At 42.0% G+C, this 17,836-nt stretch overlaps 1 long non-coding RNA gene across 1 annotated transcript in view; it reads right to left on the bottom strand.

The window, feature by feature from the left end:
• LOC125282740 (uncharacterized) overlaps window positions 1–10,279 on the bottom strand; it is a 46,889-nt gene extending 36,610 nt beyond the window's left edge. The window contains exons 1-3 of the long non-coding RNA XR_007189941.2: window positions 7,857–10,279; window positions 3,698–3,952; window positions 2,600–2,801 (exon numbers count right to left, since the gene is read on the bottom strand). This is a non-coding gene — a long non-coding RNA (uncharacterized LOC125282740). The remainder of the gene's footprint in view (window positions 1–2,599; window positions 2,802–3,697; window positions 3,953–7,856) is intronic.
• Window positions 10,280–17,836: the final 7,557 nt, after the last annotated feature.

Raw genomic sequence — 17,836 nt, 5'->3', positions numbered from 1 at the left:
TTTGTGTCACGTGCTTCTTTCAGGTAACGTGACTTTTTTAAGGTTCAACCACGTGATAGCATGCATCAATACTTCAGGCCTTTTATTTGCAAAGAAAAGGCATTCCATGGTACGGACAGATCACATTTTGTTTATCTATTCATCACTTGATGAACATTTCAGATGTTTAAGCTTTTTGGCTCTTATAATTAATGGTGCCATGAACGTTCGTGCACAGGTTTCTCCGCCAACGTGTTTTTAATTCTCTGGATATATATCTAGGAGTGGCATTGCTGAGTTATATGGTAACTATAATGCGTAACATTTTGAGAGAAGAAATTCCCAGAGTGGCTGCACCATTTAATATTACCACTTGCAAGGAATAAGGGCTCCCACTTTCTCACATCCTCATGAACATTTGCTAGCATGTGTCCTTTATTTTAGGCATCCTAGTGGGTGGGAGGTAGTATCCCACTGTGTTTGGTGTGCGCCTCCCTAATGGCCGATGATGTTGAGCATTTTCATGTGCTTTTAGCCATTTGTAGGTATTCTTCAGAGAAATGTCTAGTCAAGTCCTTTGCCCATCTTTAAATTCAGGTTATTTGTCTTTCTGGTGTTATTATTGGTTATATATTCTGGATAAAATTTCTTATCAGATATATGATATCCTCTCAGTCTATGGGTAGTTTTTCATTTTCTTTATGCTGTCCTTTGAAGCACAGTTTTTATTTTGATGAAGTCCAACTTACCTGGGGTTTTTTTCTTTTTTCATTTGTGTGTTTGGTGTCACAACTCAAGATCATGAAAATTTGCTCCTATGTATTCTTCTAAGAGTTTTATACTTTTCGTTCCCACATTGTACGTCTATGTGCCATTTTGAATTAATGTTTGTACCTGATGTGAGGCAGGAATTTAACTTCATTCTTTTGCATGTGACTATCTCCTGATTTCAGTACCATTTGTTGAAAAGAACATTCTTTCTCTAGGGAATGTTTTTAAGAGAAATTACAGATTCTTCAATAACAGGTGAGAATAGAACTAAGGAAATAGAGTTATTTACTGCTAATGTAGTGTTGCTATATTTAGAAAATAAAAATTCAGGACATCCAGTTAAATTTGAATTTCAGAGAATAACTTTTTAGCATCAGTGTGTCCCAAATATTGCATGGAACATACTTATATTAAAAATTGTTTGTTGTTTATCTTAAATTCAAATTTAACTGGATGTCTTACAGTTTTTCTGGCAACCCTACATAATGTGTCTCCATTTTATGAACCAAGCTGTTGAGGCCCAAAGAAACCAGTTATGCATTGCACAGAGATAACTGGAATTGTCACCATTGTTGGAATGCCCTCCCAGCATCTCGTGTCATGTATCCAATACCATGTGACCTTGAATGTGTTTATCTCTCAATAACTGAGTTTCTCCTATTGCAAAATTGAATTCTTACTAGAGATAAGAAGAGCCAGTAATTGTAGGTCAGGCCTCTTTACACACTGTCATATGCTTGCTAATTTAAAAAATTAAAAAAACACAAAAAACCAACCACAAAACTATCCTGTGATTTTGAGATTTCTTTACTTCCCTGACAGTTTTAGAATCAGCCATTCCCTTTCTTCTCCATTCCATTTTTTTTTTTTTTGTGCAGGTGGGAAATTGAAAAGGCCTAGAGGATTGAGATATAGTCCTGATATATTCTATAACTGACATATACTCTGTTCAGAAGGAAAATCTCTGCGTGTCCTTCAAAGGTGTCAAGCAATTTTGCAACAGGTTGACCAACATTCTTCCTTCTCTCAAGAGAGGGCAGAATGTCCATCAGCCTCCAAGTAGACTAGCATCCATGCTCCTCAGGTCAGGTGTGGCTGGTTATCTAAACACAGCCTGTGAACCAGGTGGCAGAGGCTGCTGGGTAGACCAGGCACCCACATTGAGGCAAGCTGTGAGAATTGCTCTTGGTATACCAGAATCTATGTCAGAATTATGGTGGAGACCTTGACCTTTGCAGGTTGAAACCAGAAAGCATCCTTTGCCTACTTTGTAAAATCCATGATTTAATAGATAGCACCACTATACATCCATAAATGGTCTACTATTTTCTCCATTAAGCACACATGTTTCAAGATTTATAAATTGCTGCATGACTCTCTAACAGGTCTGTTTGATCCTTTTGGAGGACAAAACTTCAGTGCTACAGAAATGAGACATTTATGATTTTCTGATAGAATCCTGAAATAACAACAGGTCCAAATGTCCTTTTTTTTTTTTGGACCATTTCTCAAGATTTCAGAGCAGATCCCTTTAAACAGAAAAGATCTGAACATGTATTATCTTTTAGCACTTACTAAAATTCCTTCTTTATAGTTCCCACTTGAAAAATTCCAAGAAAAAGTAATGATTCTTTACAGGTTATTTACCTGATTGATTCATGTGGCATCTAAGTATAATTGTGAGATATTTACAGGATCTCACGTCCCCCTGGAAAAGTCCTGATAATGATTATAATAAAACCTTAGCAAATTTTAATGAAGGGGGCCCAAGTAAAAAATAATCCCAAGAATTTAGAATTCACAAGGTGGGGATTATTGAAATTTTATACATGAACATGTATCTAGTTACCTAAAATAAGCAGATTGTTTCCTCAAAAGTGTAAAGGTGGGGGCGCCTGGGTGGCGCAGTCGCTAAGCGTCTGCCTTGGGCTCAGGGCGTGGTCCCGGCGTTCTGGGATCGAGCCCCACGTCAGGCTCCTCCACTATGAGCCTGCTTCTTCCTCTCCCACTGCCCCTGCGTGTGTTCCCTCTCTCGCTGGCTGTCTCTCTCTCTGTCAAATAAATAAATAAAATCTTTAAAAAAAAAAAGAGTAAAGGTGATGGTCAAACTTTTAAACCTCCTTTAGAGTCTGAGATGTTTTTCAAGAGAAAAAGTTCTTATGTTCTTCTGATTACAAACTGTAAAACACAAAATATAACTTAAAATAATTTCAATACAGCTGGTATTTTAACCAAGGTCTTCTGCTTCAAATACAACCACACACAACATTTAGATGAAACATTATTTGTAACCAACATTGGTTTAATGAGAGTATATGGCTTAAATTAACATTAGCAAGGTTAACAACTTTGGCATTGATAGCTTTGGTGTGGTTGATATTAACGTCAATAATAAATAAGGAGAATGTTGATTGAAAGAAGCCTAAGACCTTGGAAAGCAATAAAAACTTTGGCATGCCAGGAGAGCTCCTTTCTGAAGGACACATTTACAAGAGGCATGGCAGTCGGTTGATAATCTGCATCATTGCCAGGATGATCACATTCTCAGGGGTGTGTGGGTGAGGATCCATTTCTCCCAGCAGCCAGAGCTCAGACACCCCAGATTGTGGTTATCTCTGTCCTTGATGTTACAGCCTCTGGGGTCAGGAGTCCAGCTTGGAAACAGCTCCTCAATTACCCATTTATAAGGAGGCTTTCAGTGTAGCACCCTTGACATGTCCAGATTTCATGTTATCTTCCCTTTGATCTATAACAGTGTTTGAGCTTTGTCAAAACACAGGAGTCAGTGGGGAATCTTTTCAGGTTACCATAAAAGCCAAGCTAATTAAGTCATTCGACCCTTCATAAAAATCATGCATGATGGCAAGCTGGTCTTCCTTTAGCTGAATAAAAGCAAGAGGAATTCCAGTACAACCAGGAAACTACAACATCTAAGTTAAGTACTCACCATCTCCTTCTCTCTCTTTACTTCTACTTTTAAAATGTGCCTTCGAGGTTGGGGAGCTTTCAGATCAAAGCATACAAGAGGACCATTAAGAATCTCTCACTGTAAATTCTGCGGCTAGTGAGCTGAAACTTGGACAGGAGAATTCAGAGCAGCGGCGGGCTGCTCTCGCAAGCTCTGCCTGGAGAATTCAAATTCATCCTTCAGGATTCTGGTCCTAGTTTTGCCTCATCTCTTCACCACTCTGGCATCCATTTTCTTGACGTGTAAAATTAAGAAATTAGATGAAATAAGAGAACTCTAGATAATTTCCCACTTCCCAATTCTATGATTTCCAAATGATTTCTGGGGAAAAAATCACTTCCCACTTTTACTGAAGGTCTCCTCCTGTCATTGGTGCCCAAGCGGAGGATGGGTGTGTTTGAATGTTGCGGAGTGGAGGGTGAGGGAGGGGCCAGGAAGGTGAGAAAAAAGCTCAAGGTCAATCAAAGCCTAGGCTGTGGTTTCCTGTCTGTCCTGAAAAAGGGGATTTCCCAAGCTGCAGGGCCAGAGCCTTACTTATCACTTGTTACTCGGCTATGGATAACAATCAGCATAATTAACAATGGGTGTGCACCACACAATCGAAAAGACCCAATGCTATTTGGCAACAAAAAGTTTCAGAAAGGAACTGTTGGCTCCCTTTTGTCTGAGCTTAGGTACAGATGAAAAATAGAAAAGTCAATTAAAATCATCCTACAAACTCTCCATTACTTAAACAAACAAAAAAAGAGGTGAAAATAATGCCAGACTACATAATGCATTTGAAGACATTAACAGTTCTTCGTGTTTGCAGAATGTTTACTGAACGCTGGGAGAGAAGCTGGTTGTTTACAGAACTTCCTCATTCCAGAAAGATCTGTGACTACCTAAGCAGTTTGACTGTCCCCTGTGTGCAAAGGATGTGTTTTTTGAGCACACAAAAGAGAAGGCCATCCAGGGTCTCCCATGAGGTACTGTGTGGGAGGGAAACTCAGTCTTAGCCAAATCACTGTCCTACAGTGAAGCGCCTTACATGACCTGTGGGAGAATGAGTCAAGAAGCATCAAATCCATGAGAACAGCTTGTATTTATTTATAGCAGAAATCAGAGGATTGAGAACACATGGCTGGATCAGGAGCCAGAGTACCATGTATTAATGCTGAGTGCCTACTAAGTGCCAGCAGTGTTCTAGGCCCTAGGGACTCAGGGAAGAAACGAAGCCAACAGGGTCCCAGCCCTTACTGGAGCTTAGAGTTTAGCAAATGAGGCAGATGGTAAAGGAACGAGCCAGGCTGTGCAGATAGCAGGACTTTCCAAGCTGCACAGATAGTTGGTCTTAAGTACAAGATGCCAAAGAAGATGAGTTGGTCCATTTTTGGTGGCATGAGACCTCGCACAACATCCATCCTCAGGACTCTCAGGTTGAATAATGGGAATAAATGGTGCCACTTTCCGGGTCTCAATGCTTTACTAGTGACCAGGTACTTCTGTACATTATCTCATTTAGAACAGGGTCACTGATGGAGACTTGATACCGTATAATTGTGGTGGTGTCCCACTAGTAATACAAATAAGCATGGCTTCTTACAGGGTCTCAGCTGGGTGGATGGCTGGAGGCCAAGGGGCAGCATGGTGTCATGGAGCACAGAATCATACCCTGGGTGACCGAACTCCCCAACCCAGTATCACTAACCCTAATCTGGGTCAGGGGGTGATGGTGGTGGTAGGGGGGAGAATGTGCAAATTATTTGCCTTATATTAAGCTCAGAAATGTGGCCTTATTCTCCCTGTCCTCTCCCAGTACAGCTTCTTAGATCAGACATCCTACCACCGAGGCTTGACTGGGGGACTCTGTAATTTTACTAACGTCAAGATCGTTTTATAAGCTACCATGTAAAAAGTTAAATGCACATATTCAAATTCCCACTAAATATGGATTTCCTTGGACAACGAAAAAAGCAGTTCAGTAGACGAAGGGAAGATTTAGTTTTAGGAGGCCCAAAAATAAAATGTGCCACTAGCATCTTTACCCGGGAACACCAAAGACTAATAATAAATTAAAAGGAGAAATTCATTGGTGGGGTGTTTATTAGTATCCATGCAAAGCCACTCACCAGCACAGTTTCCCCAGTTCCCATTTTTCTTCCTTCAATGTAATTTAATAACAGGAAAAAATATAAAGTAAGAAAAAGTGTAAAAATATTACTGGCACAGTTACATTTAACATTAAGTTCTAACCAAAATTTGCACAGAACAAAAGAGAATCTGGAAACCATGTGAGCACTCCAACTGTCTGAATGCGTATGGTAGAAAGTGGGAGGCAGGGGCGCCTGGGTAGCGCAGTCGTTAAGCGTCTGCCTTCAGCTCAGGGCGTGATCCTGGCGTTTCGGGATCGAGTCCCACATCGGGCTCCTCGGCTGGGAGCCTGCTTCTTCCTCTCCCACTCCCCCTGCTGTGTTCCCTCTCTCGCTGGCTGTCTCTCTGTCACATAAATAAATAAAAAAAAAAATCTTAAAAAAAAAAATTTAAGAAAGTGGGAGGCAGATAGAATATATGGTAAAAGAAACTATATGATTCATGTTGTTGATAAAAATAGTTGTCCTTTAAACTAAAAATTTTCAATAATACCTAAAATAAGTCATTGTCCAGGAACTTAATGGGGTCAAAATCTTTGCTGTGTCTCTTAAATTACCAGCCAATATTTTTTTATTTCTTTTGGAGTAGGTTTTTTTTTTTAATAGTTTAAAAAGATTTCATTGAATTCTCTCCCACATAGCATTTAACTCTTGAAATGTGGCCATTTAAAGGCATTTTGGATTTGACTAAATGTTGGTAGTGTAGCATGGGTAGTGGAAAGAATGAAGGTGGGGCCGTTCATCATCGTCGTCCCTTTAATCTATGCTTAGATCCCACTGAGATCCTGGAGGAGCCTGATTTGTTAGAGTCTCACTCTTCTGGTCATCCTGGCACCCCTTTGGTCATTTGGGCTAACGCCATTTTTTTTTTTTTTTTTTTTTTTTTAGAGAGAAAGCAAGAGAGAGCATGGGTGGGAGGAGCAGATGGAGAGGGACAGAGAGAATCTTATACGGGCTCTGTGCAGAGCACAGGCCCAATGCAGGGCTTGATCTCACCACCCTGAGATCATGACCTGAGCTGAAATCAAGAGTCAGACACTTAACTGACTTAGCCACCCAGTACCCCTCCCCCTACTTTTTGGAGGCAATGAAAGAGAAACATCAGTAGTTCAAGTGTGCTGAATTAAAGGTAGGGTTTTGACCGATAGAGGTGGGGAGAAGAGAAGTATGCATTTCGTGCATTTCATGAAGGAAACAACGTGAACAACTGTGGGCATGAAGTCAGGAGGACAGAACAGCTTACAGTAGCCCAGTTTGGCCGGTGCAAAGACACAAAGCAATGAAGAAAAGGAAAGGAAGGTAAGCTAGGGCAAACTGGTGAGATCTCTGCACAATTAAATGACATGGACCTCAGGCATGTCTATAGGTCTTGGCTAATTCATCTACAAAACTGTAAATTGGGAACCTACCTTACGTTATTTCCCAACTCCACATTTTCAACTGCCACACTACAGACCTGAATATTGATGAGAAGAGGTGGTACACAGATTCTAGAGTTGTTGATATAGAGGTGACCTTAAAAGCGGTGGTTGGTGAATTTACCAAAGAATAATGTGCAGACAGAAGACTAGAGGACCAAGAGTAAAATATAAGGTCACACCCATGGTCAAAGGAAAGAAGAAAGAAGCAGACCACCAAGGAGATTAAAGTATTGTGTGGAGAGGAAGAACGAGAATCAGGATGGGGACCCTCCCAACAGGGTCATTACCACAAGAAATCAAGAAAGATGGAAAACGCTCAGGAAATGGGATTTGGCACTGAAGATCTGATTGCTGGTCCTTAAGAGAACACAGTTTGTAATAAACATGTCTAAGAACAAGCAGCCCGTAGATCTGGCCCACACTGAGAATGACGAGGTAAGACGAATTCCAGAACCCCTGGTTCTCATATGTAGCATTCCAGGTAATATGCCCACTGATGTCTCGAAATAGGTAAGTTTGGCGAGATCAAGCAATCTGGATGAACAGAACTGAAGCTTCTCAAGAGGAACTGAACAGCTTGCTCACCATTTTGACTCACTTCATGCCAGTAGGGTTAGCTGGACCAAGAGGGAGTTTGGACCATGCCCATCTCATGACTCATTTCTTGCCTCTAATGGAGAACAGTATTTGCAGTGGCGATGCCTGATTTAGGAACAGCCTGAGTCCGTGTTACCCAGTGCTCGCTGGTCCAGCCCTTTCTTCAGAAGCAGGAAAAACAAAAGAATAATTAGGAACGAATGAAGGTTCCAGAGAGGAAGAGGAAGGTTAGAAGCAAGCTCTTTGCAATGACCCTGAATCCTTGGGTGATCATCTCCCCACAGAGATGAAGTGATGGAGCCATCATGGGAAGCAATGCCCCTGGAAGGGATGGGTGCTTTCCTCCCCAAGTCATTCATACCCAATAACAAGCACACAGCAGATAACACACAGATTGAAGGCTGTGTGCTGTTGGAAGCAGACACAGGCCTGTGGGAATCCCCTGAACCAAGGCATGAGAAACATTCTTTTTCCTAACACCTGTAACACTCTCCAGGATGACTGTTTCTCTTAAAGCCATAGGCGTCTGTTTTCGCATTTGCTCCTTGGAGACAGAAACAGGATTACGATATATGGTGCTTTTCCTCATTTCCTGCTATGTGTTGTTTTAAGTTTCTGTGACAGCTCTTCTATTCTTTCCTCCAAATGGTGAATCTATGTATGGCCACCCCTCCCCACCCCTGTTGATGGGGCACAGACTTACAATGGGAATGTTTAGGGCATGGAATGCTCTGTAACCAGTGATTTTTCATCTGCTTTTTTAGGAAAAAAAAAAAATCTTTCTACACATTTCAAGCCCACTTTGCTGGTGCAACAGAGGCACCAGATAGAATCTCTCTTTGAAGATCTGGAAGCACATTTGGCTTCAGAGTCATCATTTGGGTCATCACTGACCTCAGTGCCATGAGCCTTGGGACAAGCACCGGGGACTGGAGCCAGAAGACGTGGGTTTGAGGATCAACTCTACTTGGGGAGCTGTGAGGTTCAGAACAAGTTGCTTTAAAAACAAAAACCGAAGAACAAAGCGTGAAGTCTCAGTTCTCAGTTTCCTTCTCTGTAAAGTGGGGATAAGAAGCCAATTTACTTACTTCACAGGAGTATGTGAAGATGATGAAAATCCTCCATGAAAGCATTTCCATTAACTTAAAACACTCTGCAACTATAAGGGTTTTATAACTAGAGATGCAGCTGTAGGGGCATAGGAGCTCAGGCTAAAGCTTCACGGGTGAGTTTGAAAAGTTGGCTGATAAAAGAAATCCCAAATTAAGTTTGACTTCTTACTGTTTATCTTTTTGTCCTACAAGTGGGATGCTAGAAAAACAAATAAATCGAAGCTGTTTTTCAGTTAGCTTCCAGTGCCCCCATACAACAGACTTAGAAAGTTGTTTGTTTTTAAGTGACTTGCCCCAAATCTCACAGCTAACAAGTGTAAGCACAAGATTCACACCTGAAATTCAGGCCTGCAGAAATGGGCTGCCAGAGGTTCTTGTTTCATAATGGCTTAAACTAAAGAACAGGTGCAGAAAGATCTTAAAGGGGGCATCTGAGTGAAGGCCTAGTGCCAGGACCTCGACTCGGAGGTGAGGGCCACCCCACGACTCCTGGGAGAGCCGCCCTCAGGCGAGGAGCTCATTCTGGCGGGAGAAGACTGAACTGGGGCATTGGTAGACGGGATGCTTGTGGACGCCATCCTGGGGGGGCACATGCCAGCTGCCTTCTAACTCAACACCCCTGGCAGCTTGGGCTAAATCCCCAAGCAGAGGAATAACTCAATTCATGAGTCAACAACATAATAATGTGGAGCTCTGTGAACAAAGGACATGTCAAGTCTGTAAAAACTTCCATCGCGGGGGGGAGAGGGGCCTCTCTCCCCTTCAGTCAGCCCTGGGGCTGACAGAGACAAGCAACCAAGACCTGTGTGGGTGACGTCACCAGGCACTGCGGGGCCTCCACCGAAGACGTGGCCCATTACACCTCCTGAGACGGCACACAGATGACTTACATGGTGTCATTCCTGCACCGATTTTCTTCTCTCTTTATCTCGTTCCCGTGCTCCTGCCAGTGCCTGTGTTTGAATCAAAAATTTTAAATCTAAACTACGGATCTAAGTTTTTCTCATTATCGGGCCCCTCTCCATGGGAGCCCTGTGTTCCTTCTGGCTATGCTTCCCCTGCCTGAGAAGATCCAGCGTACGTGACGCTCTGGGCACGCACAGCAGCTTTATGAGCAGACGGAAGTGGGCCTGACCCCTGGTCCTGACTTTTTCCACCCCCAAGACTCCAGAAAGTCACTCAGCACCAGGTCTGTGTTGTTAGAGGTGAAGAACAGGAAGGCAGATGTCATTCAAAGTTGAATTTCACATTATTGTTCGCTACCCCACTCCTTTTTAACATCTCCCCCAAATTTAACATCCTTAAAATCCCTACCTTTGCGGTATGGTTGGTCTGTTGTTGTTTTTCAGGGGAATTTACATTTTCCTGCTAGGAAATACTGGACTTTGCCAGACACATATGACAAATCAATTTCCCATTCACATTCTGCTTTCCCGGGACGTTGGGAGAATTCGTGAGATGCAGCCTGGAAGACACAGCCTGCTCTTGGAGAAATACGGTATATTAATATCACATTTAACAGAATGTTCTTTTCACAAAAGGCAAGTAACTGGCCATTCACTGGTTTCAAACCGGCCCACCCCTGCTGTGGGAGACAACACCTGTGGTCTCCGTCACCCGCGGCAGCTTGACTCTTCTGAGGGCGCACACATTTCCACTGAACGGTAGTCAAGTCTCTGATTAGCAATGTTGCCAGATTAGTAGGATTCTTTCCTCAAATGTGAGTCTAACAGGTTGCTAAGAAACTTACTCAAATTTTCCTCTCCAACTTTGTTCCTACGCTGCCTGTCTTCTTCTCCCACCATTCTGGGAGAGAATCCCAATCCATCCCATAAAACGGAATTTTGCTGTAATGAGAAACCAGGTCAGCTAGTGTCAGCAGCAACTAGCAATACCTATGAAGGCTAAAAAATAAATTCACTATTTGGGGGCGCCTGGGTGGCACAGCGGTTAAGCGTCTGCCTTCGGCTCAGGGCGTGATCCCGGCGATCTGGGATCGAGCCCCATATCAGGCTCTTCTGCTATGAGCCTGCTTCTTCCTCTCCCACTCCCCCTGCTTGTGTTCCCTCTCTCGCTGGCTGTCTCTATCTCTGTCAAATAAATAAAATCTTTAAAAAAAAAAAAATAAATTCACTATTTGAACATTGCATTGGTCACGGTTTTAATCATGTAGTGTGATTTTTTCATTCCTGTCTTATCTCTTCCATGCTATTGTACCTGCAACGCCAGGCTGAGCAGAAATGCCTTCTGGAAATGCAGTGCTGAGGAAAGAGAAGAGCAGGTCGACACAGGCAGTCAAAAACCATCTTCTTGATAAAATGCTACCCTTTCCTTCCAACTATGAACAACAATAGCACAGGCATAATTAGCTTAGTCAAGTCTATTGGAAAGAAAGCATCACTGACTCTCCAAAGGCAGGTTCCGAAAAGCGGCCTGGAGGTCCCACATGCTGCAAGTGGGGCTGGCCAGAGCCTTCCTCTCCTGGAAAATGAGGTTTCTGTTTAGGCCCCTGGATAGAATACCGGTCATCCCCTCTCCTGCTTTTCTCCTGCTCTTTTCCTCTCTCTCCTGATGTGGCAAGCGGTACCAATCTCTTTTTGCTTTATGTCCGTTTTGTTCTTCTGATGGAGGAGATGAGAAGGATAGGAGGGGGGCCATAAATGATGTCCTCACTTTGTGCCTTCCCCTAGGTGACAGTTCACGTGAGGCCAGCAAGTGGGCTGTTCTCAGAATTGTTTCCCAAGAGTTTTGCTTTGTTCTATTTCCCCTGTAAGCCTCCCTGACTTATTTTTGCTGTTGAGAAATTTGAACTCTTGATGGAATGAATATGAGGAAAACATTTTCTGTTTGTTTTCTTTTATATTGTTTGTTTGTTTTTATTCTGGGTCCACTATAAAATCTCTTAGCAAGTCATTATGTTTTCATAAGGAAAACCCAAGCTTTGGTCTAGTGATCCTTCCCTTCATTCTTATACAAGAAGGAGGGCCTGGGAAGGTTTCCTGGTACCATCAGGGGACATCACAGACTCAGCGACAGGTCCCTATGGTGGCTACATGATGACAGCAGAAAGGCCATGAGTGGAACAGGGATGCCAAGAGTAACTATTCAGGCAAGTCCTCAAGGAAGCATTCCAGTAGGACCCTTTATCCCAGACAGATTAAGGTGCTGATTCTGTTGACTTCAAAGCATGACAATTCTGGCCAAGCTTTTCTCAGTCAAGCCATCAGAGCAGGCAGAAGGAATCCTATTCTCTTGATGCAATTGGAGGCATGATTCTCAATACCATGGGGTGCAAGGATGTACTTTTTCCAACTACACGTAGCCCTGCCCACCCAGAATCACTGCACTTGAGGAGAAATGCCGCTCACTCATGAGAATGAGCTATTGCTTGATGGTGAGGAGGTTAAATAAAACAAAGCAAAACAAAACTGTTGGGAACCATTAGAATCTGCCGTGTGTGTGTGTGTGTGTGTGTGTGTGTGTGTGTGTGTGTGTTTGGCCCGTGAGAAAAATTATTCTCAGCTCTCAGACTTTCCTAAAGCATGAACAGTGTTAAGAGATCCAACTTTTGATTTGAACTTGGGATTTTAAATTTAATGTGACATATTAATGAAAGCAATGTGAGGTATTTACTCAAATCATAGTTTTCTGCAGGGTAGTGCACGATTCAGTCATGGATAAATCAGGAGCGTACTCCAGACTCTGAAAGAAAGAGGACCAGAAATCACAATGGTGGGGGAGGGAGATAAAAAGACATCACCCAAAACAGAGTTATTTAAGTTTCAGAGGCAAACGATACTATTTGAGGGAAGTATTAAAAGCCGTGCACAGTCATAAACTCTATGAAGGCAAACAGTTGCATGCACTCTGCTCACCCTCACGGCACGGAGTATGTGTAGCGACACTGGGGACCTTCGCGGAGCGGGAGCCCTGTGCTCTTGGTCACTGAACATACTTCTCTCCTGAATGTCAAGCCATCTGATGGCTCAACCCTTTATATACATTTGGATGTAGCTAAGTTGTGTTTTCATTAGTGGTAACTCAAGTGAATTGAGAAACATGACAGACTGAGCCTAAGATTTTAGTGAGGTTCAATAACACTGGTTTGATTTTAGAAGGACACACATTTTTCTATTTAAAACATTTCTCTGAGGGCTCTAAAGGCTCCAGGGCATTCTTTTTAAAGGTGAAAATGTATTCCTGCGCAAAATGAAAGAAATTGGGATGCGAATGTGAAATTTTCCTTGAAATCCCTGTACATGGAATCATGAAGGTTCCATAGAAACTTTCTGGGAGCTATTATTTACTGAGTGCTTACTATGTGCCAGGCCAACTGGTTTATAAATGTTGGATGAATGAATGAAGGAAGGAAGGAACAAATGAACAGTCCTACAGAATACTTAAATGCTTACTAATATTTCCTTTTTACCAATGAGGAAACTGAGGCTTGGAAGGCTGTAAGAAGTCACCTCATCTGATAAATCTTGGAATAGAATTCAAACCCAAACTCTCTGATTCTATGTGATGTGACAGAGATTCAAAACAGTGCTGGGAACAATCACATACCCTAAAAACCCCTCCGCCTTAGGCTGGCTGATGGAGATAGCTTTTATTTTTCTCCTTGAAGTTCCTAACTTCCCCCAATGAGTGCCAATGTCCTCATTCATTTTCTCACATTACTCATCTCTTTTACCCACAAAATTCTGGTTGAAATTAGTGGAATCTTCATGCTTAGGAGCTTCTAATGACACAGAGAACTGGGAATACTAACCCAATGTTCTGATCTTTTAAAAAAGCCCAGACAGAAAAGAATATTGGCCCCAGCGGTCAAAACCCAGACAACTCCAGTTTTGATGGGACAGCTCCCAAAAAGTTCAGATGCTTCCCTGAACTTATCCAAACCTTGGGCGGTCTCCTGCTTTTCCGGAGGGAACATGCTTGGTGGATGATGCACCAAGTTTGAAACACATGGAGAATGCCCTCCATAGGGACTCTTGGGTCTTATGTGAGGTTAAATCCCAATTGCACATCAGGCTGCCATGGTATTTTTTTCTCTGGAGAAATATAAGCAGGCTTTGTTGTGTTGCAAATGAAATCTCAACCACACAGAAAGCACTGGAAGTTATATTAGGTGAAGTTATTAAACTTCTGTTTTTGGTCTTTACTTACTAAGTACCTACCATGTGCCAGATACTTCCCTAGATGCTTCACCCAAATTATCTTCTTTAATCTTGTCAACAAACCCACAACATAGTTGTTGTCTCCACTTAACAAATAAGGAAACTGAGGCCTGGGTTGATGAAGTAACATGACCAGAGTCATATGACTTATAGGTGGCAGTTGGGATTGGAACCAATTCTATCCATGTCCGAAATGTGTGCACTTAACCACACCATCATGTGCCCTGATCAGCCCAGAAAGACATGAGCAAAGATTTCATTTGTGGGTGGATTTGTACTCTACCTTTATTTCCATTCGACTGCAGCCTCCTCTGGTCCATTCCAGAAGCAGGGATGGAAGTAGTGGAGCTGGTGGGCACCTCTGGTTCTCATATAGCAAACATGGGTAACACGGTCAAGTTGCTGGGCAGAGGTCATCAGCTTCAGGCCAAGTGACAGAAGTTAATGAGTTTCAAGGCAAAGCAAACCATCAACTGGCTGGAACCCCTGAGAAGCCATCAGAAAAAAGTCTGACAAGAGAGACTGAGAAATTCATGGGTGACTTTAGAAATCAGAAATAAATCAGGAAGAAAAAACAATTGATGTGCAAGCCAGTTCCCTAAACACTAGAACCTCACAGAATCATTAAAAGTCCCCATAACTTGGGCCCGACTGAAACTGTGGTCCCTTCACTGAAGTAATTTAAATCAACTATTTATTTTGGCTTCCCTTCTCAATGACTTGTTCTAATCGAAATGCTTTGATGGGATGTACAAAAGGAATAAAAATATGATTGAGAAGCCAGAGAGTAATATCTTGGTTTAAAACAATTGTGAACATAAACTTTAATCTCTGGCCATGTTATAAGGGCTATTTTGACCGACTAGGGCAAAGACTTATACTATTTAGAAAAGAATTTGGGGTTTCAGAGTGTGTGAAATGCATTCTACCACTACCCTTACAGAATATATTTCCACCAAAATGCCTCTTATTCTACCTATAAATCAATGCACATTTGATATCTAAAACTCCATGTTTTGGAGGCTTTTATAGTAATCTATGGCTTATAAGAAGCTAGTCAGTTTCATGCTGAGTTTGAGCAATATTTGGGGGACCTGGTCTCCTGCTTCTCCTCAAGCAAACCAGTGGGGTTCCTTCCTGCTTTACGTGAAGTACTTCCATTGATGCACATAAAATTCATCTGTTGGTGGTGTGCTTACCTGAATTGGATATTATCTTCCTGAAGCCAATAATAACAATAAAAAACAAGTGTTAATATTTATTAAAATATTACCATATGTCAGGTATTCTCCAGCAGAACTGGGTATGAAGCCTGGCCGAGCTATTTGACTACCTGTGAGATCCTGGATAAGTTACTTATCTTTCGAATCATCAGTTTTCTTATCTACAAACTGATAATAATACATTGGTTTGAGAAACACAAATACCATATGATTTCATTTATATGTGGAATCTAAAAAACAAATGAACAAACAAAAATCAGACTTTTAAATACAGAAAGTCAACTTGGAGATTGTCGAAGGGGAGATGGTGGGGGATGGGTAAAAATAGGTGAAGGGGATTAAGAGATACAAACTTCCAGTAATAAAAAAAGTAAGTCAAGGAGATGAAAAGTACAGCATAGGGAATAGAGTCAATGATACTGTAACAATGTTGTATGGTGGCAGATGGGGACTACACTTACTGTGGTGAGCAGTAATGTATGGAATTGTCGAATCACCATGTTGTATACCTGAAACTAATATAACATTGTATGTTAATTATATTTCGACTAAAAAAAAAAAAAGAGCTGCAAACAGAACCTGAAAACTAAAGGAGACTTAAAAGACTAAAAACCAAAAACCCCCAAAACCCAACATTGGTTTGCACAGAAAACTCAAGAAGATAACATATGTTGTATTAGTTTGCTAGGGCTGTCAAATACCACAGAGTTGGTGGCTTAAACAAAAGAAATTATTTTCTCACAATTCTGGAAGCTAGAAGTCCTAGATCAAGGCGTCAGAGGGTTGATTTGTTCTGAGGCCTCTCTCCTTGGCTTGTACATGGCTGTCTTCCCCTCCAAGGCTTCACATGGTCTTTTCTCTGTGTGTGTCTGTGTCCTAATCTCTTCTTCTTTTATACAAGGAGACCAGTCAAATTGAATTAAGCCTATCCTAATGACCTCACTGTAACTTAATTATCTTTCTACAGACCCTGTCTCCACACATAGCCACATTCTGAGGTACGAAACGATTTCAACATATGAATTTTAGGGAGAAAAAAATTAATCCTAAAACATGTGAAATGCCTAGAACATGGCACACTTTCAATAAAAGCTAGCTCCCCTCTCCTCCCCACTTCCAAATTTGGTGTAAAGAAGACACAGAGCATGAGGTTCGTGGTCTTTCTGTGGATTGTTCGGGTTCTTTAACAGTTACGATAATAATCCCATTAAAACGGGACTTCGTTGCTGTGCATTGGCAGGACTTCCGTTTAAAAACAGAGACAGACTAAACTTCACTTTACATCTCAAAAAGTGTATGTCAAGGTACAAGGAGGAGTTTTTACTTCCAGAACTCTCAGTTCGCATTGATTTAACTTCTAGTCAAAGGCAAGCAAAATCTAGAATGACGGTTACAGCGATGATGATGTGACAGGGTGGTAATAGCAGCTCACATTTACTGAGGACAGACACATATGAAGCTTTTCAAATGCATTCTCCCATTTCATCTATCACATCTTCTACAAATGAGTAGCTGTGTGTGGTCTTTCAAATAAACTGAAGATTTTTTTCAAGGTTTTTTTTTTTTTTGGTTTTTTTTTTTAAGGAGAACACATGAGGAATTTCTACATGCAAGAAAGGGTAAAATCAATGTTGGTTTCATGAGAAGACTCACCAGCCCAGTTGATCATTGTCACTCCAACTGTAGCTTTGTTGATATTTAAGGACAAATAAATCATGTCTGAATTGACTAGAAAATGCCGACAGCCACTTTTGGAACCAGAGCATATTCTGAAGTACAGAGATTCCTTGGTAGGTGTCGATGGACCGGGAGAGCAGGAGATGACCTGCTTTCAAGTCCTTCTCTACCCAGCACACTGCTCTGCATGCCACGAAGATAAATAGACATCTGTGGAAGGAAGGATGCACCGCCCCACTAGACTTCCGAGTTCTTCTCTCCTTTTGGGATCAGCATGGCTAACAGCTCCGATGGTCTCACTGATCAAACAGCTGTCTGAGCCCTTCTTCTGGACATTCAAGAGACCCCGAAAAACACACTGCTGCAGAAGGAGGGAGGCCACCGCTTGGCCCCTTTGTAATTTACTCTCAAGTGTTCTAGGAGTTTTGAGCAAGAATCTCAGTCACGTGAATGTATCTGTGGAACAATTGTTGGGAAAGTAGAAAAAGCAAACGCTGACATTTCCAAGGTTTTTATTTAATGGTACTTCTACATCCACCTCCCAAGAGAGACAGATGTGGCAGCTTCCACTGACAGTGATGGAAACACACATTTTGAAATGTTGCAAGTCATAGAAACATTTAGGCCATGGTAATGCCTGCCGGATTCTGCTTTGCCTGCTTCTGTCAGGAGAGGCAGGCTGCCTCTTCCCCATTTAGCTCAATGCAACCACCCATCAGAAAGGGTCAAGTGGGCATTGCTTTGGGTAACTCTTCCAGACTTGAACAAAGGCATAG

This window comes from Ursus arctos, unplaced genomic scaffold (assembly GCF_023065955.2).
Source record: "Ursus arctos isolate Adak ecotype North America unplaced genomic scaffold, UrsArc2.0 scaffold_17, whole genome shotgun sequence".
NCBI classification, from domain to species: Eukaryota; Metazoa; Chordata; class Mammalia; order Carnivora; family Ursidae; genus Ursus; species Ursus arctos.
Note: the sequence above shows the minus strand (reverse complement) of the source record. Positions and strands in the feature narration are given on the sequence as shown.